The sequence below is a fragment of the Rissa tridactyla genome, chromosome 3, assembly GCF_028500815.1.
Source record: "Rissa tridactyla isolate bRisTri1 chromosome 3, bRisTri1.patW.cur.20221130, whole genome shotgun sequence".
Classification (NCBI taxonomy): domain Eukaryota; kingdom Metazoa; phylum Chordata; class Aves; order Charadriiformes; family Laridae; genus Rissa; species Rissa tridactyla.
In genome coordinates, this window is record NC_071468.1 from 6,121,194 (window position 1) to 6,146,011 (window position 24,818).

At 40.9% G+C, this 24,818-nt stretch overlaps 1 protein-coding gene and 1 non-coding gene across 4 annotated transcripts in view; both read left to right on the forward strand.

Moving 5' to 3' along the window:
* Nucleotides 1-24,818, forward strand: part of MACROD2 (mono-ADP ribosylhydrolase 2) — an 891,460-nt gene that overhangs the window by 381,220 nt on the left and 485,422 nt on the right. The gene's annotated exons all lie outside the window — the stretch shown is intronic.
* LOC128908006 (U2 spliceosomal RNA) lies at nucleotides 22,644-22,833 on the forward strand. Its single transcript, XR_008465820.1, has one exon. It is a non-coding gene; the product is annotated as a U2 spliceosomal RNA (small nuclear RNA).

The window sequence follows — 24,818 nt, forward strand, 5'->3', positions numbered from 1 at the left end:
ACTGATTATGAGATTTTTCTTTGCTTGACAAGATGAGCAGGTCCATGTGAAGTATAAGGCAGTTATGTGGATTGACGGCAGACAGGTTTCAATCACAGAATCATGTTGTGTTTTGCTCATCTTTGAGGTGGGATGCCAGCGAAATTGAGTTTCAAGAGGATAATTACAGCCCAATCAAATCCTCAGGTTAAGTTTCGTGACTTTTTTTTTAATTATTATTTTTAAAGTGATTCCTTCCAGTGACTCGGTGTATTCTGAGAGTTTTTCAGAAACTTTGCTTATAATTTGTCTTCCTGAAAATCAGAGTAAAAGGTAGTAAACTTAGCAAAAACTCCAACTGCCCCAAAATTTTCATTTTAAAAGTTTTAGTAGTTGAACAATGTCAAGGGTGTCCAGTCCTTATTGCTAAGTTTTTCCATCTGTTAGTGAATATTATTCTTCAGCATGCGTTTGACAACAGTTTTGTGTGCTGACACCTCTCTCAGGTAGGAGGCTCAGCAGGCTGGTTAAGTGATCCCAGCTTGTAATTGCCCACCCCAGAGATAACCTCCCATAGTCAAGTGCCTGACCCTCTTAAGAAATCAGGAGTTAACTCTACGAATGGGGACTGTTTTGAGTGGTAAAATAATCCCTTTAGCTAAGCAGGATAAGCCCTGAGTCCAGGCAGAGCCCTTTTAGGAAGTTATAGTTATACATTCCCCAACAATAACACAACATTCACAGTTCCCCTAGTATCATTATACAGTTTATTGGTCTCTGACCACAGAGGCTGGGCAAGGGCTATGGCTTTCCTTAATCTGCTTTCTTGAGAACCATTTGCTGCGGTCCCTGGTTTTCATTTGTACGCTGGAAAGTCTCACTTCAGGCTCCTGTTGCTTGAACCGTCCCTCTTGCCAACTGCTTTGCACTTCCAAGTTGAGTCAACTCAAACTGCATCACTGGGGATCGGCTCGGGTTCCTGCTCAGCCCTAAAATCCAACTCCTCGCACAGCAGGTTTGTCCTTTCCAAACCTCCCCAGAAGACCGTCTGGTGTGATGGAAATACTCTGGTAACACCCAGGCATTCCCCTCGGTTTTGGAAGACTGATGTCTTTCACTGAAGTCCCCGGTAGCTGCCATCCCACCTCTGCTCGCTGGGGCTGCTCTTCATCCCATCCTCTTTCCCAGTGTTGGACAATTAGTACAGTGTTGGGCAATTAGCAAAAAGTTATTTCATATGGGGAGGGTTCTGCGTGAGGGTTCTGCCTGAAGGTGCTCCTCACCCTCACAAGGTTGAAAGTGATGCTTTAGATTTTGATACTGGCATACACAGTTCTGTCATTTAGGACATTCACATTAGTTTTTTTGGTAGTAATCGTTCTTTTGTACCATTCTGAGCTTTTTCTACTGTTTCTACTTCTCTTATTCCTACTTCTTGAATTGTAGGATAAGATAACTCAGCTAACCCATATCTGAGTTGTAGAAAGCTGAGTTCCAACTCTGAAATGTAGCTGGGGTGATTCAGCAGTGCCCTAATATATTAACTGGTAGGTTTTATTATGTTGTTCACTTTTGGTGTGGAAACCAAACTCCCAAGGGCATTTGAAGGAATTCTACTAAATTCCTTGAAAATGTTTTGTTGCTTAGAATGTCCTTTTTGTTCCTTTTATACACCCGGAAGCACCGTTCGTGTTCAGAAGGTGTCATTGAGCCATCTGAGCTCTTGCCACCTAACTTGAGGAGAAAGCGAGGGGTTCTGAAACCCAACTAAAAGAGAAAAATGAGCTGCTCTTGCTCAATTACACGTCCTCTGTTTGGGGCTTTGATCTCATGGCAGCCGAAGGCAGCCCCGCTCTTGGCTGACACCCTCCCAGGCATGTGGCTCTGCCCCTTCGGTGGTCCAGGTCTGACGCACTTGGGAGCTGTTTCACACCGCTACATCAGCAGAGAAGGATTAGATAAATATTAGATTTTCCAGTAACCTGCCCCAAACGGGTGGGATGGGAGCGTGGCACACTGTCTGCAATAGACAGAGAAACTTCTGGTGTCTGTGTACGATGATGAGAACCGAAACGCAACATGAGTGGAAAATAATGCAGCTTTTCGCTTTTAAATAATCTAAGGTGGTTGACACTAACCCTGGGACAAAACGCAATTGAAGTGTACCAGTCAAGATCCAGTTTAAGCAGTTTTGATGTTTTTCTTCCAAATTCATTGTTTGGCACCGTGTAATTCTTTAATACAAAACAGTTGTTTTCATTTTTAATGTTAGTTACAGGAAAATTTATGGTGTATTTGTACTTCTCTGCAAATATTCAAGTGCTCTTCTGGAAGAAGGTATGCAATAAATAACGCTGCTTCATACACAGAGTGGACATTAAATCATTTAATAGTATAATAAGAAAGCCTTGAACTAAAATCCTTGTGGACTTTCTGAAGGGTTTTTTTTTTATTAGATTTTCCAGTATTATATTCTTTAATGGAAAACTTTCCCTCCTGCTAGTATATATTCAGTCATGTCTTAAAATTAAAATATGGCAAAATATTTACTGTAACTACAAAACAGAGATATACAGAAGAGTGAAAATATACCTATATTACATCATTATGCTATGATTTAACATATTTACATGCCTTTTAAGAATACTGGCAAGTCTTAGTGGCCGACAATATATAGCGGTGCCTGCGTTAGCTCAAGTTTGCAAACACCAAAATCAAGAAAAAGGTTTTTTTCAGTTTCCAGTGATCACTCTGAATTACTCGGAACTCAGAGTTTCTCAGAAAATGGGTTGTTGGCTTTATTTCCTCAGTGCTACTGTGACATAAAAAAACCCTTAATACTAGAGTTTTCTTCTTAAGTAGGCTTAAAAAACACATGGAAGATTTAAAGTTTAAACCGACACAGATACTTATTCCGCAAGGACTGAGTGCGAGACTGACAGTACCGAAGCCCTTGAGCTGAAGGGGTAACTTCATTAACCGGCGTCACCGGCAGCCTTTTATGATCTCCTTAGGCCTCATCCCATCGAGCAGCCGTTTCGCACAGCCGGACTGTCATCCTTGCAGCCCCATTTTAGCTTAGTAACAATTCACTGCATCGGAAAGCACAGTTCTAAGCCTTTGTATTTCAGGGGCATACTCATGCTCTGAAAAGTGAATGTAGGGGATACAATCGTAGATGGAAAATTTTTGCATTTCATTGGCCTCAATGACCAATCACTAAATGTCATGTGTACAAATAAAAACACTTGTCAGTAAGCCGGCTGTTTTCCCAAGAATTTGTAAGTCAGGCTTCATGCTTTCTAACCAGGTAACTGTCATGTCCCCATCTCACTTCAGACTAAATACCGAAGGCACATGGAGAAGACCTAAAAGTAGGAAGAGTGATCTTCAAATTGTCACCCCTCAGGATAAAATTGCACTTATAAGTTTTTCAAAACTGAGAATCAAATTAACGTTTCTGCTTTGATTGAAACAAGGGGAGAAGCCCTCTGTCCGTTACGGAGAACCTGGCCCCAGAAGAGGTGCAGGTAAGAATTTTTTTGCCGCTCCCTAACGGGGCAAGGCTGGCATTGGATTCTGTCCATGCATCACTATATAAAAATACCTTGTCAGAAGTGATCAAAATTAGATCAGATTCTTGGTCTGTAGGGATGACATGTCAGAAGATGTGAAATTTACAGTGAAATAACCTGTATATATCATGCAGTGAGATACACCCACATACATTCTTTGCGTATAGTGCGAACACCCACAGATCTGCTTTTATTGCCTGCTTTCCTCCAGTTGAGATTCTGTGAAATCCCACTCAGAGGGGGGCAGATTTTATGACTGGATTTTATCTTATTGCTTCTGCTCGTGCATTTGCTGTCTATATTTTTGAACTTCCTACGTATATCTGTGTTTGGTGTTAGAAATTTGGGAATAAATGTACAACTAATCTTGAAGAAACCATTGCAGTGCAAAGCTTTTCTTCAGGAAGGCTTTCTGGTCACATATTTGCTTTTATGAAAAAGTGGAAATAGGTTGAAATACTTGTAGAAAATATTCTAGTGAGAATTTATCTTGCACTTTAAGTTGGGGTTAACAGAACCATAGTGCCTTATATACAGCACAGCAGCTACTTCAGCCATACTCATTCACTCTTTCAAGACATTCCATCAAGAAGACTTTTTTTTATATATATATATATTTTATTTCTGTGTCTTTTAGTCCCCTCTTTGTTCTGAAAATGTGGAGTGTGCTATGTTTCAATTCCTTTACTCCCTGGAAATGTTAAAGCCATTTGCCGTTCTAACTGATCCCTGCTTGGAGTGTTTCATTACTGATGCAATCTCGAGGTGAGCATTATAAAGTGAAGTATTATTCTTGATCTTACTGCGAAGCAGTAGGGAGTCAAACTGCAGGCAGCCAATGTCAAAATCGCCTTTTCTAAAGGATTTTTTATTTTTTATTTTTTTTTAATGTGAGGGTGAAGTGCATTTAAGGCTGTGTTTGCTGATCTTGAAGCTCGGGATGTAACGAGTAAAATGACAGAAGAATATGACCTTGCAAAGAACGAGAGGGATCAAATCTACATGAGCTTTGGGAATAATGGAAATGAGGCACAGTCCAAATGAATGAGACCTTTAAAGGTTGCCTTTCCCTTCAAAAAGGTTTTTGATACAATATGAAGCTTCTAACAAACCCTTAAGAAAAGACAATTATGGTACCATCCATAGGGTTCAGGATTCAAGGTGTTCAGACTGGCTGCAGCTTGACAGCCATAGAAACTACTTCCCATTTAATCTATTTAACAAGAATGAAAGAGTGTTTTCTTACTCTTAGTATGTAGAATATTTAGTCATTAATTTGCTTTTATACTGTTTTCACTGCTGAGATTTGAGCATATTGTGGAAAATTAATTATCTTAGCGCATACCGTACTTATGAAGTATTGATTTCCCTTTTCCAGTTATAGAAAATTGTACTTTTTTTTTTTTACCCCTCTTAAATTGAATTTATTTCTTCAGAGGAGTTAGACTGGAAAATGCTGTATGAAAAGCCAGCATTTTGAAAAGCGGGGTGTATTGAGTGGATTTTTTTGAAACTAATTTAAAATATTTTGGGCAGCCTTCTTTCACAACCACCTCTTATAATGTACTAGTTCCCAAAGAAATTACGCAGCGCATCTTCAGCCGTTACAGAAGGAGTGATTATGTGCAGATCTGAAAGACGTTGATGAAGGCGCCCATGGAGGGCCTGGCCCAAGGAAAGGCAGGTCAACGGTCTCCTGTTGGTGGCTTAGGCCCTACGAGAGGGTGTCCTTCATGACTAAGGCAGTAACAGTGAGGTTTCTGCCAATAGTCACATTTTTTACGCTTAGTTACAGTTTTTACTCTGCTGGTGCTCCTGTCTTTTGCTTTCTATGCAGTACTGTCCCTGATTTTCACCATGGTTAAAGCTGCTTCCTCTGTCCCTGCCTTCATGTAACTGAACCGATTTTTTTTTTCTTTCATTCTAAAGTTGCTGGTTTTAGAAAAGGGAGAGAGAGACGGAGGTGGAAAGGAGGTTGTTTGGTTTGGTATGTGACCTTTTTTTGCTGTGGCATTTTTGGTTGGGGTTTGGTTATTTTCTTTTCTTTTTTTCCTACTCCCCATTTTCTTGGAACCGAAGTCTGTAGTTTTAGGAACTGTGGGAAAAAGACACACGTTCACTTTAATTTTTCTGCTGTATTTTTGCTCTCTATGACAAATTCCTCTAGACACCTCTCATGAGTAGCCCCAGTCACACACTGGTGCTCTTCCTGCACGTCCTTTTGTAGCTACTCTGCTGCTGTGTGTAATGGACCCTCCCTCTCTCCCCACCTCCGTGCTGCGCTTTCCCTTTCTCCTTTTCTACCAGATTTCGCTTGTGATTTCTTTAGCTGACATATGAATGCTCAGAATTTCAAAACAGCCCACAGCTGCAATTAGCCATTTGTCAAGGTGTGCATGACCCAACCGGCCTCCTCGCTGCAGTTAAGTCCTTCAGTTGGTCTGCTGACGCACCACAAAATTATCCTCTTAGCTCAATGAATGAGCACAGTCCCATAGCAACAGAAGCCTGTTTGGGTAATATATAAAAAAAAATTGTGTGCATTCACGGTCCCGTCCCGTCCCCCCCCCTCCCCCCAATATGGAGTTGTTTTTCCCTTTCATCTTACTGTTTCTAAAGGCAATAAAAGCTTTGTCCACCAGCAGTTACAAATTTCTGGTGTGACACACCCCCAATTCAGTGCTATTATGCTTAGGCTTGTACGGCTGGAACCCCACGAGGCATTTTCAAGTATCTTCTCCATCCAACTCAAGCACTTCTCATCACTCCAGAAATGTCTTTCTTTAGCTTACAGGACAGAAGAATGAGCTCCCTTCAGAGCTTAATATACCTCTGCTTCACACAGAAGCTGAAGGGGTGCTGAGGTAATGTAATGAGAGCACAGGCAATCCGAGTTGGAAGTAAAATACATTTTCTCTGTGATGTGCTCAACCTTTTCTGCCCTGGGGCTTAAAAACTGAAATCTACTCTTTAATTTAGCGTTCTCCGCCTGTACACTGAAATGCCGCTAATGATTCGAGAGAGTTAACAAGAGGGTAGCGAAAACGATATGTCAGATATATCTGAAACCATAAAAATTCTACAGGCAAGACAATTTGACTCATGTCAACGGATTTTGAAAATATAATTTTCTGTCTACTGGAGGCCAGGGAAGAGAACATATTGAGTTCATTTGTGTCGCAGTATTTTTACAAACTCCTTATTAAATCAAACTTGAAGTAAAGGTTCGTTTTAACAACAGTCAGTGTGCTATTATGCTTATTTGTTTAGAATGGCTAAACAGAATTATTTTGAAATTTAAAAATAGTCTAAAAAGTCTAGATCGCTTCAAAACAGAGCCATATTTTGTTGGGGAGGCTTTTTGTGGTTTGTGTTTGGGGTTTTTTTCTGCTTTTTTTTTTCTTTCTGTAGAAGCAGTGCTCCCGGGAAAAAGGCCGGGACTTTGTGATTCACCAGCTCAATTATTCTTACGAACATGTCATGTGTGTCAGTTCTTCTGTTTTTTTTTCTTTTTTTTCCATGAGCTGCTACTAGGCAAGCTTGCCATGCGTCATGAGTGCAAGGGCACGTGTTCCAAGGAGATTAATATCCGTTTCCAGAAACATGGCAATTTCTCATGATTTGTGATTCATAGAGGTGGCTATTTACACCGTCTAAAAATGTTGAATAGGGCATCTATTATTTTACCTGTCTAATTTTTTCTTAATGCTGTAAAGAAGTTCATTTATTCAGTAAGATAGTTGCTTTTCATGACACTTTAACATCTGTTTCTGAATGATATCTTCAGCTCTCTAGTGAAACTTAAATCTACTTTGGAGTTGGAAGCTAATGCATGTTAGCGATGGCATACGATGCAATTTTAAGCTGTTCATGTGTATTTAAAATAAGATTGATTTACAGTAGTTTCTTTCCCAGGCAAGTGCAACTTAAACTAACTCTTAATGATCCAAATGCATTTAAAACTGGTTCATAAACTCCTCAAAAACACAAAACTCAGAAACCTTTCAAAGCCAGTTTACTCCAGCATTGCTGTCATGGCTAAAAAAGCACGCTTTCTTGACCACAACAAGTCGGCTTGTTTTTTCTTGGCATTGCCTTTCCTTAGCTCACAAAATGAGACAGGAAAATACATTACTACAATATATCCTTTCGGTGCAAGTCAGCTGGAGATGCACTTGGGAAGAGGCATTTCTCAGAAAATAGGTGTGCTTCTTAACAGAAGGCTGCAACTAAAAGCAACCCCCCAAACTAGCCTGTACACAACTGCGTGCCACGCGGGTATGTGGGGTGTGCGGCCAACTGCCCCAATAGTGCTTCACCCCCAACCAGTCCCTGGCTGGCTTTCTAGCAGTCCTGAACTTCGTCCTCATCAGGAGAGTAATTTTTTTAAAATTAATATTGTTTTTTAAAGGAATGTACTCTTGGAGGCTACTCCCATCTCTTCACGGGCCTTGCATTCTGCTGGTCATCGCATCTATTCCATGTCTTTCTTCTTCCTGTTAGGCTGAGAGCCTTTTCAGGTGCAGCAAAGCCTCCATTTTCTTGGAGCGGGAAGAAGAAAGGAAGAGCATGAAAATTCGGTTCATCGGGCAAGAGATGACCTAAGCTTTTCTCCTGTGCCGGCTGGTGGGCCGTCGTTATTGCAGATCTCTGTTTTTTGGAGGAGATATTACAAAGGTAGGAGCACAGGATGCTCCGACCATGCTTTGGGAGCACCAGCTCGCCTGATGGCTGCCCAGGGGCTTCATTTTGAGCAGCAGCTGGGGTTGAATCCATGTCAAGTTGTGACCATCATTTTACAGATTCACGGTGTGAAGCAAATGGAGGCAAATGTCGTATTAGATCACCCTGTCGAGGCAAAGTGAAAAGTGTATCGGTGCTACCCAATTAACAGCATAGTAAATTGAATCTGTTAAGTCTAAACAAAATTTGCTTTGGTCCCTAATTTTGAGCATACCTGTATTATTTTTAATGGATTGAAGCTGACAGGAGATTTGTGTAAGAAGATTTCATGTAATTCTAATGGGAATCTGAGCCCTTTGTCAGCGCGCGACAAAATCCTACATCATTCACAGAATTTAAGATGGTGTTAATGTTATCCAAGATTATTTACAGAATATTTTTAAATGCCTAAACGTTTCTTTACAACCTACTGGAGACATTCACGGGCTCCATGCCGCCTTGCCCATCGGGTTTGTGAACGGGGCCGAGCCCTTCAGCCTTCAGCCACCACAGCATTAATTATTGTTAGTCAGCAAGGAAGCAAAGTGGCGGACTTCTGAACTTGTGTGCAGGCGCCGCCACCGGCTAGAAACAGCTTCGATTCGGGAGAATTTTTAATTTTTTTTGTCAGTTGAGAAGCTTTTAATCACCGATTCTGTTATCGAGAAGTAAAAGCGGGCGCCCGCCCCGGCAGCGTGAGCACCGGGGAAGGCTCCCCTCAGCGGCCCCCCGCTGCCACACGGGGGGCTGCCCGGGCTCTCCTTCAGCCGCTCGCCCTGCCGCCTTCCCCTCAAGGGGCCGGCGGGTGCTGCGGCCCCAGCGCCGCCCCTGCCGGGTCCCTCAGCTGGGGCCGCCCCTCGCCTCCTCCCGCCGGCGCTGCCGGGCACCTTCCGCCGCGCGGGAAGCCCTTGAGGCGGGAAACGCGCCTTTGTCTGAGGGAGGAGTCCGAGGAAGCTGTCAGGAGCCGAGGCGGGGAGCGCGGAGGCGAGCGCTGGATGCCGTGCCCTGCCGAGAAATGGCCGGAGGACAGGTGATGGAAGCCGGATGAGAGTTTTCTGAACCCAAAAAGCAAAAGCAGAAACCCTCGAGGTCATCCCCCCGTTGGCAGCCCCCGCCTGGCCCCACAAGCCTGCTGCCCGTGGTGGCGCGGCCGCTCGGCGATGGCTGCCAGCACCCATAAGTTGGGTGCCAAAAGCAGCGCATGAGGCGGTTTCTTTCAGTGAAAGGCAGCAGCTAGGTATCATAGAATCATAGAATGGCTTAGTTTGGAAGGGAACTTAAAGATCACCCAGTTCCAACCCCCCTGCCCTGGGCAGGGACACCTCCCACCAGCCCGGGTTGCTCCAAGCCCCATCCAGCCTGGCCTTGAACCCCTCCAGGGATGGGGCAGCCACAGCTTCTCTGGGCAACCTGGGCCAGGGGCTCACCACTCTGAGTAAAGAATTTCTTCCTGACATCTCATCTAATCTCCCTGCTTCCAGTTTGAAGCCATTACCCCTCGTCCTATCACTACATGCCCTTGTAAAAAGTCCCTCCCCAGCTTTCTTCTGGGCTGCCTTCAGATGCTGGAAGGCCACTATAAGGTCTTCCCGGAGCCTTGTCTTCTCCAGGCTGAACAACCTCAACTCTCTCAGCCTGTATAATTAAGGAATTTGTGCTGACAGCTGTTCCTGCAGATACCTGCTCTTCCCCCAGCAATTGCCGATGTCTAGTAACCAGGCCGAGCTTGGTTAACTCCTGCTCTTTTCTGTGGGGTAATTGCAATATCTTGTGTGTAGCCATGAGCAAATGTAAACTTCTGCAATGGCAAGAAATACCGCATGGAGTGTTTCATCCTTAGCACATACGTAGCCTGTTTTCAGTATCTTTCGCAAGGCCTTTTCTGTTTTCTTTGAGCATATGGGCACTGCTGAAATAATGTATTAAGAAGGAAATAGAATTTCCCTGCTGTCTCAGTAGTAGTCCTCAATTTGTGGGGTTTGTAGACTTGTATAAAATTTATCTTATCTTTGTCTCATGATCTGGTGACTATTTAGTAATAACGGTGACCCACACAGTGTGCCAGGACACCATGCTGTTTGGTAACGAGAACTCCTGGAGTTCTGTGAAGGCACCAATTAATCATCATAGTGCCAATTAAAAAGGCCATTAGAAATACTGTCCGTAGCCATCAATCCTGCATAGGTATTCTTTCTCAAAGAGATGCATGTGTGGTGCACTCAGATTTGCACACATACGCGTACTTCTTTTTCCAGGTCGGTATGACCTGGCAGAGCGATTGGGCAAAATGTATTGGCAGCAGCAATGAATTTATATTCTGTCTTACATCATATTATATTTAGATCCTAAATTTATTCCAATCTGTTAAATCTTAAATCAGGTTTTGTTTTTGTAAGTGGGACATAATTCTTCATGCGGCAGGGTTACACTTAAGCTCTCACTGGAGTTGCACTGCAGTATTGTCAGGGTGTGATTTTAAGGCCAACATTCATTAAATCCTTTCAGAACAGGGACTTGCCTGTCCCACAGTTGCTGTTGGGGAGCTGTGTGCCAGTTTGGGTCTCCAAGCACTCCAGTGATGTAAGTAATTGTGGGCGGAGCAAGTAGCATTTTTACCTTACATTGTTTATTATTTTTCATTTTAAATTCTTTTAGTCAGCTACTTATAAGTTCTTCATATTTCACTTGTTTGAATTAGAGACATTTTTATACCCATTGCGTGCCCCAGAATGCTTTTTTTTGTTTCCCCAAAAAGTCCATTTGAAAACAGTAGAAGCATTTATGACACTGAGTAAAGTAGAATGCTGTTTTGTCTATATTAAGAAAAAAAAAGTTTTTTATTAGGAAGCAGAGCTCATGCTTTGAGCAGGGGTTGAAAATTCTTAAGGGATTATGGTTTTGGGGGTTTTTTTTTGGTTTTTTTTGTAAAACATCTAAGTTGTTCAAAGTTACAGGGCACTGAAACCCCCTGTTGTCTCATGCTCAGCAGAGGTGTTAACGTTTCAGAGCTGTGTTCTGCAAAAGGAAGGGAGCTGGATGGAAAGGACCTGTAATGAGTGGAGCACCTTTATCAAAAATCTGGAATTGAACTCAGGATTTTTCTCTGCTGTTAGCAAATACTTTATGAAACGCAGTAGCAGATATATATGTTATCATCCTGTTATCACAGAAGATAATCTGCTACCTCTGTCTTTTGCTTCAATTGCTTAGGTACCAGATTTTTGGTAAGCGGATCTTTGGAATTGATGATGTGCCTGTCGGCATCAACACGCTGCTCCATAATGGCAGATCAGTTTGGCTTTCCAATTTACATTTAAAAAAAAAAAAGTAAAAAAAATCCAAACAACCAGTCTACATTAAAAAATAATAATCAAACAAACCAATTTCAATCTTTTTTCCCAGCCTCAAAATCCCAGAAATTACACACAGAGGAGATGCGTTAAAAGAAGGTCAGAGAGTTATAGTCACTTGCACACTTTTGCTTAAGTCTTCTCCCTTTGTATATGGTCATCATCATTCAGTTATTAACGATGTGATCATAGACCCCAAAAGATTTTTTGATTGTAGAAGATGATACAGCTCTGGGAATCAGGCTTGTGTTGTGAAAGAGTTCCCTGCCTCATTTTGTTGCCAATCGTGAGGTGGGAGTCTTGTGAAGGAGAGGAGACAAGACCGTTACTTGTCTCGTTGCATGGCCACCATCATTCTCTCCTCCGTGGAGGACCTGGCATCACTGCATCAAGCAGACAGCACCTGCCGATGGCCCTATTCCTGGAGCAAAGAAACAGAGGCTGGGCAACTGAAGTTCTTACAGCTGCCGCTGAAATACACACTCTGAACCCCATAAAACACAAAGAAGTGCTGAATACCCGTAGTGGGTGGACGTGCTGGCTTTTCACACGGGCATGCAAGGATCTTGGAGTCAATTGACCTTCATCTTGCTGTGTCCCCGTATCCCAGCTTTTATCCCCTATCCCAGCTATTATCCAGGAGAGGATAAAATGCCTTTTGTCAGCTGGGAGCGGGAGGGTTGGCAAATAGCCTCGTTCTATTTTAAGTAGTGACACGCTAGTGTGCTGAGCACCATGAAAACCGGGATGATGTTAAGAATTTTGCAGTCAGAGCAAAATCCAGAGGGTGTTACAAGACAGCCAGAAATGACAATAAAGCCAATTATCAGCTAGCTTCCGTTCATTCAGTGAGAGCCCATGTTTGTCATTTATATTGGGGCAGGGGGAAGATGCAGCTTGTGAACAAATGGTGGGGGTTTAAAAGGGTGAAATTTTAAATGGTAGTCTTTGTAATAATAAAGGAACATAAGGCTTGTATGTGCTAAAAGCAAATTTAAAAATGAAGCCTCTTTCCTGCCCTTCAACTTAAAATCTTACGATTATCTTAAATCCCAAAATGTGGCTTCATTGTTCATTTCCTTCTTACCAGAATGTAAAATAACAGGAGCCCGAGGTTTTAGTGTATTAAAAAAAAAAAAAAAAAGTAATCCTTTTTCATTATAACTTCTGGTAGTGTTTTAATTAAAGGTATTAGGAGAACCGTCATGTGCGACACATTTTAAAATTCTTGTACAGTGTGCTAGAAATATCTAGGAAAGGGATTATGTGTGTAACTTGCTCACTCGCAGTGAAGTAGACCGGATTTTGTTATTCTTGACTGTTTATCACCTGCAGCTTGGTCCTGTGTTTTTACGTGGCTAAGAGGAAGAATGTCTGTGTCTTGTGTGTGTTCGTTGTAGTTCATAACCTATTTAACAAATTGAGACAGGTTTTAGCAAAATTCAGTGTTGACTCTTCATACTGAGAGAAAACTCGTTAAAGAAAGCTACATAAAATTTTGACACACAGTTAAAGAGGAAACCGAGAAAATTATTTCTCTGGTTTTGTGAGCTGCTTTCATTTCTCCCTGGTTTTGCCCCACCACCTTTCCCCACCTTCCTCCCAGGTGTGCCCTCGTAGTGTGTTTCAGCCTGTGTTTGTGCCACCTTCAATGAAGGATTTTGAAGATTCACTCTGACGGGCCGTGCTGTTCTGCTGGAATCATGTGGTGTTGTCTGCCTGGCTTCCTGGGCTCACACTGCGCTGCCCAAGTGGCAAGGTGCAAATTCCATGAATTTAAGAGGGTAATCCGACAGAATTCTTTGGTCAATCTGCTGATTGACGCTTTGTGCCAGCATTTTTCCTTTAGTGTTTTTCTCAAAGAGTTTGCATTATGTCACTACCCTGTAAAACTGGCTCTAAAATATATTATGGCAATGAGGATGAGCAACATAGAGCAACGTACGAAAATTGCACTGGCTGCTGTTTGGAGTGAATGGTTTGGGGTTTTAACCTCCAACATTTTGAATGAGAGAAGGGTGGAGGAAGGAATTTGGGAGGTTGTCCCTAGGAATTGTCATGTAACATGTATTTGTATAAATTTAGAAAAATGCGAAGTGTAAGATTTTAGGGAGATGTTTTAAAAGTAAAATGGTGTTTCCACCCACTCCTTAGCTTCTGTGTAAGACAGGAGTGTCACTGCTTTTAACAGCTGCCAGTGCAGCGACCTGGGTTTGAATGGAAAGATTTTGTTGATGGACGTTTAAACAAAATGTTAATTTGTTTACATGCCATGTTGTCCCAGTGGACTTGTTTAGATCACCAGATGCCTTGAAAAGCCAAAGTCTTCGGCCGTTATAAGGAATTTGTGTAATTTTTCTGTTTATCCTTTGTAGTATTATCTTCTTTCAGGGGATCTGATTCACTTGCAAGATGCCTTTAAGTAGGTCTTTTTACTTTCATATTCAGTTTTAAAAAAAAAAAACCAAACCAAAACCAAAGAGTTAAACAGGTATCTAAAGTTACTGGGTGTAAGCACATAAAACCAATTTATTAGGTGAAGCAGCATTACTGTGCAGAGAGACAAGTGTCCCCCTGAAATAATGTGTACGTTGGCTTCTCTACTTGGACAAGAGGAAGATTTGTGTGGTTTTGCTACTCTTGTGCTCTTTTTGAACAGTTAGTAAATAATGTCAATTAACTTTTTTTTTTTTTGAGTTCTTTAGCTGACAACTGATTGACCAGCCATTCTGAAAGCAGATGGGAAAATTTGTTCAGGTGCCCTTTTTTTTTCTTTTTCTTCTTTTTTTAAGTCCTCAGGATCTCACCTAATTATAAGGTGTGTAGAGTGCCTGTGGCCTAATTCCTCTTAGCCAAACAAGTATCATCCATTCAGGAATCTGGGTGTTCCTCGCATGTTTTCCCCAGATGAATGGATCTCAAGTTTAGTTAGCAATAATACAATAAATCTAAATCTATATTGCTATGAATATATTAAAGGGAGCATAAAATAAATTCATACTTCTTCCCATCTGTGCTTGGTACAAGTGCTGGTATAATGAAAATTAAGTCCAAGTGTTTCATCAAAACCAAAGTTTTGTCATTTCTTATTACACAAAAGTGAAGTATTTACCTTGCAAGTATTTGAAGGTTTATAGAGTCCATGTCAAGAAATTTCTGCCCATTAACGCATGTTATGAATGAATGCCTCTGGTTTGTTTGGGATTTTTGTATATAGGAAACAATATTGAGAGACTTGTGTGCGTGAATTTTTCTAAAGTGTCTGCAACAGTATTTACTAAAGTGTAAACGTCCAGTGGAGGTTTTGCAATACCAGCATTTCAGCAGAAAGCCCAGGGTGAAATTTTATGGAGTGTACTTGGGGTGTCTCATCTGATTATAACATTAAATAACTAGAACATAATGTAAATAATGGAATTATTTGAAAAGATACAAAAATGATGCAGTATGTGAGGAAACGTTGTCACTGTAATTAGCTCTGTTGGTTCGGCTGCACCATCTAATTGATCCAAGAACAGAATATATAGACATCTCCCTTTCAAAGAACCCTCAGATACATGATTCCACTCTGCTGGAGAATGTGTGGTTGTGTGTGTACGGCCACAGGCATGCTCGTTTTCTCAGACATCTCAAAAGATGAAACTGGAATACTGGTAATTTTTTTGATTACATGGCCATTGTAATCTCTCAGTTATTAGCAGTTTGGCACCCATCAAAAGCAGCTTTTGCAGCCCACTGATTGAACTGAAACTCTTGGCTTGACAGAAGATTTTGGAGAAGCCCAGAGAGCCGTGTGGGAACTGGTTTCAAATCCCAGATAACTGGAAGAAATGACACCCCCCGAGGTGTCAAGGGTCCCTATAGCAAATTTAAGCACGCTTTTCGTTTCCTTGTCAATGAGATGAAAGTAGAGGTGTTTCCCTGAGAAAGTGGGAGAAAGCAGCCACACAGTGCAATAGCATTTTGCGAGAGAGGTTGGTGAGGATGCTGGTGTCTGTCACCTTCCTCCCCTCCACAACCGCGCATTAAATGTAGGCAACCATTGATAGAGGGGCAGGCAGGTTTTAAAAAGAACCAAATAAGTGGGGAGAGCAAATAGCTCTCACGGAGTTCATTCCCTTTATTCCTTCTGCGAAACCAGGAGAAGCTTCTGATACTTTACTCCTGGCAAAAATGTTTGTCCACTTCTTACTGCCTCGTGTGTTTTCTTTTGATATGTTGGGCAAAGTGAACAAGCATAAAATTGAAGCCGGGCCAGAAGAGGGGATGAGAAAAGGAAGGACCAGTCCTAGACAGCAAGTTATACAATGCTAGCCCTTAAAGCCTAGAAAAAAGCTGTTTAAAATTGCTGAGTACGAAGCAAACATCGCCTGGGTCAGCTTTCCAGCTTGACAGCTATGAACACGTGACCAATAATTCAACCCGACAGAAGAGGCGTTCAAGAATACAAATATCATGAATGCTCTGTTCTGCTTATGCACTCGAAATGCAATCCGTAAGCCTGGACTTCCCTGTCAGAGCGCTGTCTCTTCCCCTCCTCTCGTTTGATGAGCATCTTCCATGTGAAAGCGCAGCCTTTCTGATCCCATTAGACGAGAGAGGCTCTGTCTCTGCGGTCCTTTTTGCAACCTGTGCACTCTGCAAACCGCGCCGTGCATGGGGGATTTGTTAGGAGATGCGTGGGGACCTAACGTGTCACAGGCAGACTTGTTACAGATGAAACCCTGTTGGCAGAAAGGATTAGCTGCAACCGAGAGGGAAAAACAAGAAGTCATATTTTTTAAGGGAGATCGTGGTGCAAAATTTTGATTATTTATTGGGCAAGAAGATAGTCAGGGCTTTGTGTTTTTAGAGATTCTGTACCCTAGGAAACTGGCAGCGGATTCAGCCTGGTGCTGCCAAACTGTACTTCAGAATCCGAGGTTTCATATGAAAAAGGGGGGAAAAAAGCAAAACAAACAGAAAACCCTCTATACCCTGCAGCTGCAGAGAAAATACTCAGAAACTCACTGTGACCAGAGTTGTGTTCTTGTCTTGAGTCAGCAATCAGCTTGAAGCAATACCTTTGAGAAGAGCAAACTGCGCTGGTCATTTCAATGCATGTGAGCTATGAAGTCTGACATGTTTACACAGCAGCTAGCTCATTTCTGTGCTTTTTTTTTTTTTTTTTTTTTTTTTCAAAATCCTCAATGTAATGCATGCTGTTTGAGAACGGATTTTCTTGGGACAGAAGAAGAGAACCAGAAGGAAGGTTTATTATTTTTCATGTAACTTAGAATTAATGTTAAAAAAATAAAAGTAAAAATAAGGAGGAAAAAAAAAGCAAGCAACTTTTCAAAATGTGGAGAAACAGAGAAACAAGGGATATTTTCTTTGCCCACCGGAAAAAGCTTTAGTCATATCCGGACTCTTGAAAAAATCAAAACAAAACCCCCTTCTTCCCACTAACTCCTACATTCTCCTTAGCGCCACATGCCCCAACTTACAATTATCCAGCTTTTAATACATTCCACTTCTGCTCTGACATCCATACAATGTACAACAGTTGCACAGTCAGAAAGCAAATCTGTGAAGCACAAAGAATAAAGAATTTGGTGACAGTTTAAAACAAATGTAGTGAATATCGAAGTAAATAACATGAGCAAAACAGGATACTGACGGTATTTTTTCATTTCTGTATGTCTGCCTAAACCTCCTGTCTGGAATGTGCCTACACAGTACTGGGAATTTCCCTTTTGGTGTCAGCTCCACTGAATTTACATTTAGCAGGCTGCAGAAATACAGGGGATCTTGTACTTAGTGCTCACGATCACCCTGAGGAACCTGTTAATCAGTGGAACAATTGTGTGGTTCTATGGCTTGCGTCATGTTTGAGCATTGGAGCACAACATTAGAAAAGCCCTGTAATAGCTAATAATTAGTACTGGGTAAGCCTCACAAGGTTTACTTAAGAGTCCTCTCGTGTCAGATTCATATCCAAAGCGTATCTGAAGTATCTGAAGCGTTTAAGGATCTGGGAGGTAATACTTTGTCATCGTGTAAGGCAGAAGACCTGTGTATGAAAGGGCAAGGGGATTGTGAAATAATTACTGGCTCTGCGTTTAATTTGAGTCAATGAAAATGCCAGAATGATTGAAGTGTTTATGCTGAAGATCAAGGAGTTAGATTGAAATAGGGTAATCAAAACCAGGGACATCTTTCTTAAGTTTTTTAATATTTCTCAGGGAGGAGATAATGGAGGACTGTGAGAGTATGGCAAGGGAGTGTTGGAAGGAAAAGCAGGATCAGAGGTCACACCTGTGTGAAGCGGTGGTTTGAAAATGACAAGTAAAAATAGAAATATGCTCCACTTGACGGTGATGAATGGGTTCCTTGACCTGAGGAGGAAGACTAGAGGTGGCTTTGCACTGTGGAGGTGGTAATTTGATAGTGGCAGTTACAGGTGAAAAAGTTTGCTGTTAAAAATGCAGTGGAAAAAATGACTGGTCTTAATTATGTATGGATCCTTGTGCCCCTGGGCCTCAGTTGCCAGGGTAGCTGTGCTTTTCTGCAGCCATGGCTGTGGCACTTTCAGTTTGCCATTTTTCCATCCTTCCAATGTTTCAATGTGATTCTCCCATCCCTGTTTTCTCCCTCTGTTCCCAGTACACTTTTTACTTGGTGCTTGTCTATGCTTCACTTATCTTCAACGCTGGAGTGTTCTGCACCACTCACCTGCCCCTTTCCTTTGGCACCACAAAACTGTTCAAATGGCCTCGTTAAGTTGGCAGACTGATGAGCAAGGCCCGTAGAATCATATTGCTGTACCTATATGTATAGTGTCCACCACGTGGGAGGTGGGATCAGTCATATATTGCTTACATATCTCTTGTATCCCAAGGGCAGGGAAACGTTTGCTCATGGCCTATAACTTTGCCTCTCTGCAAGCAATAAACGCCAAAAGTCTTGTCAGGTTTTTACATACTAAGACAAAAAGCATGTTACGGGCTGCTGGCTGCTTCTGTTCAAACATGAAGCATGGATTTTGAGGTTAGTAGAGGTCTGTTTGCTTAAAAGAGGTTCTGATGGAGATGAATTATGAAAATGTCAATAAATACCACATTTTAAAAGGCAATAAACTGACTATTAATGTTGAAGGCAGAGCTCCAGGCAAACATTAGCAGCAGCCTGAACCACCTATCTTTATGTACCTTCTTCCTCCATAGCACTCCCCAGCCCTGGACCCCAGAAGGGAGTTCTTAAAGGCCCAAATAGTCAAAAGTGTTCCCCAGACACCATGTTCATGGGTTTTGTTCCTATATGTGGGGGTTTCAGTCATACTTAACCACACAAGTCCCTTATGCGCATGTGACGTCAATCCATTTTGCGGCTAAAAACGCCGAGTACGCTGCAGTTTAGTGCAATTAATCATATGTTTGGGCACCGTGATGCCAAGTTTTATTTTGTTTTGAAATACCGTGTGTGGAAAAGTGGAAAAAATAAATAGTCAAATGCCATGTTTAGCGTAGTTCTCTTCTTTGTAAAAACGTGCCAAAGATTTGTTCTAAAGACTTGAGTTAAAAATAAATAGTCTTTTCATACGTCAGGTCAGGTTTTAATTGCTTGCCCACCCAGTCAGGAGTTATCTGCTACTTGCCGAGTTCCGATCTGTCCACTATCATCACAACACCAGTTTAGAGATTACCAGCTCAAACGACCCACTTGGGGAACGCTGGTATCCATGGGTCTCCCCCTTCCCCTTCACTGGACTTGAAGCCTGATTAGTGTTTAGACATTTCTTTCAGATAATGATAATGTGCCTTTTAATTAGCATCAATATTTCTAATCTTTTGGGAAATAGTAATGTGCTGCTTTTTTACTCCTTGACTGCTGACAGATGGCCGCTTATTAAACACCATTAAATTCCGACATCAATCATTTTTGTGCTTTTTAAAATATGTTTGTCATTTAAATGAAATGATATATAAAGGAGGCAGGTTTTTCACACCGGGGTGTTTAGACTTTGGTGCAGTGCTGAAACAGCATTTGGTGGAGGCCTTGTTTTTTAAGACGTTCGAAGTATAATCTCCGAGGCCTTGTGAACTTGTCATTTCAGCGTACGTGCATACGTTAAAAGGGGCTCTTGTATGGAAGTAGCCTGAATGCTTTTGAGACAAAGCCACTATTTAAACATTTAGAAACTTGAACTTTTGAGAAGCCTGTGCTCATACGCAGCAAACATTTCATGCATTTACACAGGAATTCATATTGTATGTGTTTTGTGAATGCCGTGGAAACGCGAAGATGGATTCCTGTGTGTTATTTGCAGGAATGCTTTATTTGACTCGATGCATTCTTGGCTAGACCCTCTAATTTGTTATTTGTGAAACTTTGTTTAATGGGTACAATTACGATCTGCATTGTGTCCTTGCTCATCTTAATAGCAGTATTAATTTGCAGGAAGGGACAAAAATTATCTTGCAGAGTTATCAAGCAGTGTTTAGGCTTTCTGAATGCTAATTAATTCAGAGCTCAAATGCTGTACCTGCTGTTTAAAAGGCTGGCAGCTTGTATTCATCACCTGAGTGACAGCTGTTCCTAGCCTTTTTTACTCTTAAAAAGAGCGGGGAAGATTAACTCCTTCCATGCTAATGACTGCCATATTGGAGTAACAACTGCAGTGTTCAAAATTTAAATTTGCAAATATTTGTCTTCAGCAGATTTGCTGATTTTGACAGTATATTAGAGAAAGGATTGGTGACAGAATATTGTTAAGAGAAATTGCTAAACATTTTTCCAATACACTGGTAGTTTTTCTGGGCAGAAACAAAAAAAAATCTCTGACATTTGATGTCAGAAACAGATCCTCAGTGTAAGCTAGAAGGGAAAGAATTAAAATATTGCTAAGTCAGATTTGAACATTTATAGCAAGTGTGGAATCTGAAGAATATTTCTCTTTGTGGAATCCGATGACTATTTCTCTTGGAGTCGAACTCTTTTTAATATTTACCGTCAAGGAAAATATTTATTAGTTGCAATTCAATTAAATGTTCACGTAAGCCATTTAAATGTCACACAAAATAGTAAAGAACAGTTTTATATTTTATATGCTGCATTCAAAGATCACTGAGTTGTTATTTGTTAAACTAAACTCCTCCACGCTAGGAAGAAATGGTAGTCTTTGGTAATAAAAAAGAGGGCTTAAAGGCATGCAGGTAATTTAATTTAATTTAATCTGAGAATGAGTATCATCTGGTATAATGCAGATGTTCATATGCAGGTTTGAGAGGATTATGCAGTTTCCCTGAATGATTGAGGAAGTGGGATACTAATATTGGATTACATTCCTTCTTTTTCGCAGAGGAGCCGATAGCTGAAATATGTATGTTAACTCCATCCCTTCATTCCCTCCTGCCCCCAGTCAAAACATTTTAGTTGTACTACATTTTCTTTTTGGAGGAAACATGAGACAAATCAACGATTGTCTCCTGTCAAAGGGCATTGCTTACCTACTGATACCAAGCAAAATTCCACAAAAGCTAGTATTTTTGGGTAAATTCAAAGGTTTTTTACTCTTCCTACTTTAAAGACCTATGGAGTCTGGTACGTGTTTTGCTATAGAAGTATTTTAGAAATGCAGACATACAGTAGATGTGTCATAATAATTATAAAATTTTCAATCTAATTTTGGAGGCCCTGTATCTTTAGGGAAACTCAGGGTGGACTTGACTAATGCCTCTGGGCTTTGATTCTGTTCACATCGGGTTTTACGCATTCTGATTCAGTAAATCTCATTAAGCACATGTTTAACTTCCAGTATTCACTGAAAGTTCTGTTGACTTCAATAGCAAATTAAGCACACGCTTAAATGTTGTTCAGAGCCTTAGGGAAAGGTGATTAAAGAACAAAGCTATCCTATTAAAATATTTTAACTCATTAAAATCCAGTAGATTTGCAGATACCGATTCACTGAATACTCTGTGTTGAAAGTAAACCAATTACCATCTAGTTGGCTGGCTCTCTTGCACAGCTTGGAACACCAGCGTCAGTATATTAGCTGGGTATTTCTGCTGTGACAATACATTTCCTTTTACTTTTGACCTGCTGTTCTATTCTTATAAATAATTAGTGATTATAATGAGTGATTGAAAATATAATGGGAAATAAAAAGCTTTCCAAGCTTGTTTACAAAGCGTTCTTGAAAATGAAAATAATTTTTAAGAAATTGTTGTCTTGTTCCAAGATACTCAAATGTCTCGTGTTATTAGTCATTAACTTCGAAAGACATTTTTACTTTCCACGCGCAGGGATGATTTTTTTGAAGCTTTAGCAGTATTGTCTTAGTGTTCTTTGTGTGTGGACATTTTCTGTGTTAATTTATTGTGGAGTTTGATACAGCATAATTAAAAATCATGCTTTGTCAAGACTGAGATGTAGTCTTTGAATTAGCGTGTAAGATGCTCTAATGAGTCCAGCAAGCATTAGGAAAATGCACTGCAGTGTGCAGTTGTGTCCTTAGTATGTTATTTATTAAAAAGTCCCTCAACTTTTTAGAATTTTGTGAAATATTTTCTGTAGAAGAAATCGAATCCATGGGGAGAAGGTTCTAAAATAAGCCCATAATGATTCGGAAACCAGAAGATTGCTAAAGTGTTTGGGGCAGGGGGTAAGGGGGCAGCACGAGGTTAGAGGGAAGGTTGTTGGGTTTTTTTGTTTCGTTTTGTTTTGTTTTGTTTTTTTCAGTTGATCATAGAGGAAATAATCAGGCCAAGACTGGAATATTTTGGGAGGCTGGACATGGCATTGTTATCTTCCCCAAGTTCCTGTCCTGGAACAGTTACTGTGTGTGCAAAATCATGAGCTCATTGAAATCCTGGCGTCAGTTCTTTGAGGTCTGTAGTCTGTCTGCAGCTTCTTGAAATAAATCTGAGTGACAAAGCTACATAATTGTTCCTACTGTGGTGTTAAAATCTTAGGACGATTCAGTCTCAGTGTGCTCCCTGAGCCAGACCAAGAAACCATCAAATGCTGACTCGCGTTTGCTTCTTGACCTTTTGGCAAAGATCAGGTGTAGCATATGTTTTTATCAGTTTAATATCTGTTATGTCCTCAACTTGAGGATTTTATATTAAATGAGTTTAGGGACTGGGAAATGTACTAGGAGCTTATGCCATCCTCTCCATGCGTGAAGCCGGCTATTGCTGTGTTTCTAGAATGGTGGGAAAAGAAAAAAAAAAAAAAAGAGTAACAAGTCCCCTAATGACCATAAATGAGTGCGAAGGGAAGAGCGGGAACAGAGCGAGCATAGATTATGCTTCTTTAAAGCATTCTCTGAATCTCCACCCATTTTCAGCTCAGCGGTTTTCCTGAGCCTCAATGCAACCCCTGTAAAAGTAAAACGAAATAGAACTTCTGATTGCATTTTAATCTTGTTTTCACTGTCTTCTCAATCCATATTAATGTATGTTTTGTTATGTCCAGTATTATAACATCAGATTATCACCTTCAGGACTGGGCATTACTTTGTACTTACCCGATACAGTGAGCCTACACTCAGTCTCATCCTTGTTGAAGAACATGTTATTGCATCACTGTTGCTGTTTATTTTCACTGCCCACTCTTACAGGTGCCGTTTTTTCTGAAAAATGAGATAAAATAGCAATCAGAAATAACCGCAAAATCCAAAAGAGAAGAAATATACTGCATCGTGGTAATGGTACATACAGGATTTGATTTGGTTTGATTAGGGAGCACTGGAAAGAAATAGGTGCGATCAAAATATTTGAGGAAACACTGCTGTCACAAGTGTTTAAAATACATTCAGAAATATGCCAAAAACTATGGAGAGTTGGTGTTCGCTCGAACGTTTTTGATTGATTAAATACCAGCTCATGCCATTTTATAAAGTGGAGGCCCAGAACTGTTCATACATGTCACGATCAGTGGGTGGCTAACAAAAGCTGGTTTTACTTGGCCTGTGACATAGTTACCGCTGAGGTCTATGTAAGGCAGCAGGTGATGACAAGCGTGGTTTATGACATCTTTTGAAACAGAATCAAGCCCCTAAATGCCAAGTTGATGTGACAGAGTGAAAACTGGAAGTTGTATTAGAAGCAAAATGAATACAGTTGAGAGAGAGAGTGTGATCAAAATAATTTCTAGATGACATAAGAATTTGACCCTTCAAGGATTTCTTACTAAGTATGTGAGGTAACACAGAAAGGAGGAACCTGTGTCATTGTAAATTAATGTCCTTGAGTTAAGCCTCATTACCAAGACACCTTCAGTTTTTTAATTATTTGACCTGCCATGGTTAATAAAAAGAAAGTTAATCTGGTGTGACATTTTTGGTGGTAGCTTGGTGCACTACCAAATTAATTGCAATAAAATAAAATAGTAGTTTCCCAAAAAAAACCCCAAACTTCCTGTTTCTTGCATTTTGAATTGGTTGATGATTTTTTAGTTGCTATTTATGGTCTCAGTATTTAAATTAGGACGTGTTAAGTAAAGCTGATGTTGGAGGGAGGGAATTAAATGCTTATGAACTGTAACCGTTTTAGTGTTGCTATTTAATGGAAAATAAACAATATTTTGATTCTTTAAGATTTCTGTTTAGAACCAAAAACTACAAGATAGAAATCCACTGCAGCAAAATACCATCTTATTACTATGCGTACTACGATGCTTACAGGTTATTGTCAATATACAGTGTCTACTGGCAAGGAAGCTTTTGTTTGTCATGGGAACAAAATGATTGCTCCTCATTTTTCTTGACTGCTGAGTTCTTTAAGCGAAAAGCGTTTTGATCCTGGAATAAATATTGATTCTCTCTTTTCTCTCTTTGAGAAAATTAATTTAGTGTGAGTTATATTCACCCAGGTGAGGTAAGGGCAGCTCAGGACCCCACAGGCTACTTAAACCTGTGACATGGGCTGGCATTCAAGCAGTGTCTTCATTACCCCTGGACCAGCACGTACACGCTACTTCTTTTGAAGAGTGTCTCCTGGGGCAGAGCAAGGCAGGATTAGTGGGCCACTTGTCTGTAGCAATAGGACTGCAGACTTTCTTTTTTCTAGCCAAAAAGTAGTAGAATCTGTCTGCCTTCGTTCGTGTCCTCCTCCCCCATTTCTGAGTGGTTCTGTACCGTAAACCCAGGTGGTGTAGGTGAAACCAAGGGCACTCATGCATTGTACTTTCCAGAGGCAGCCTTTGG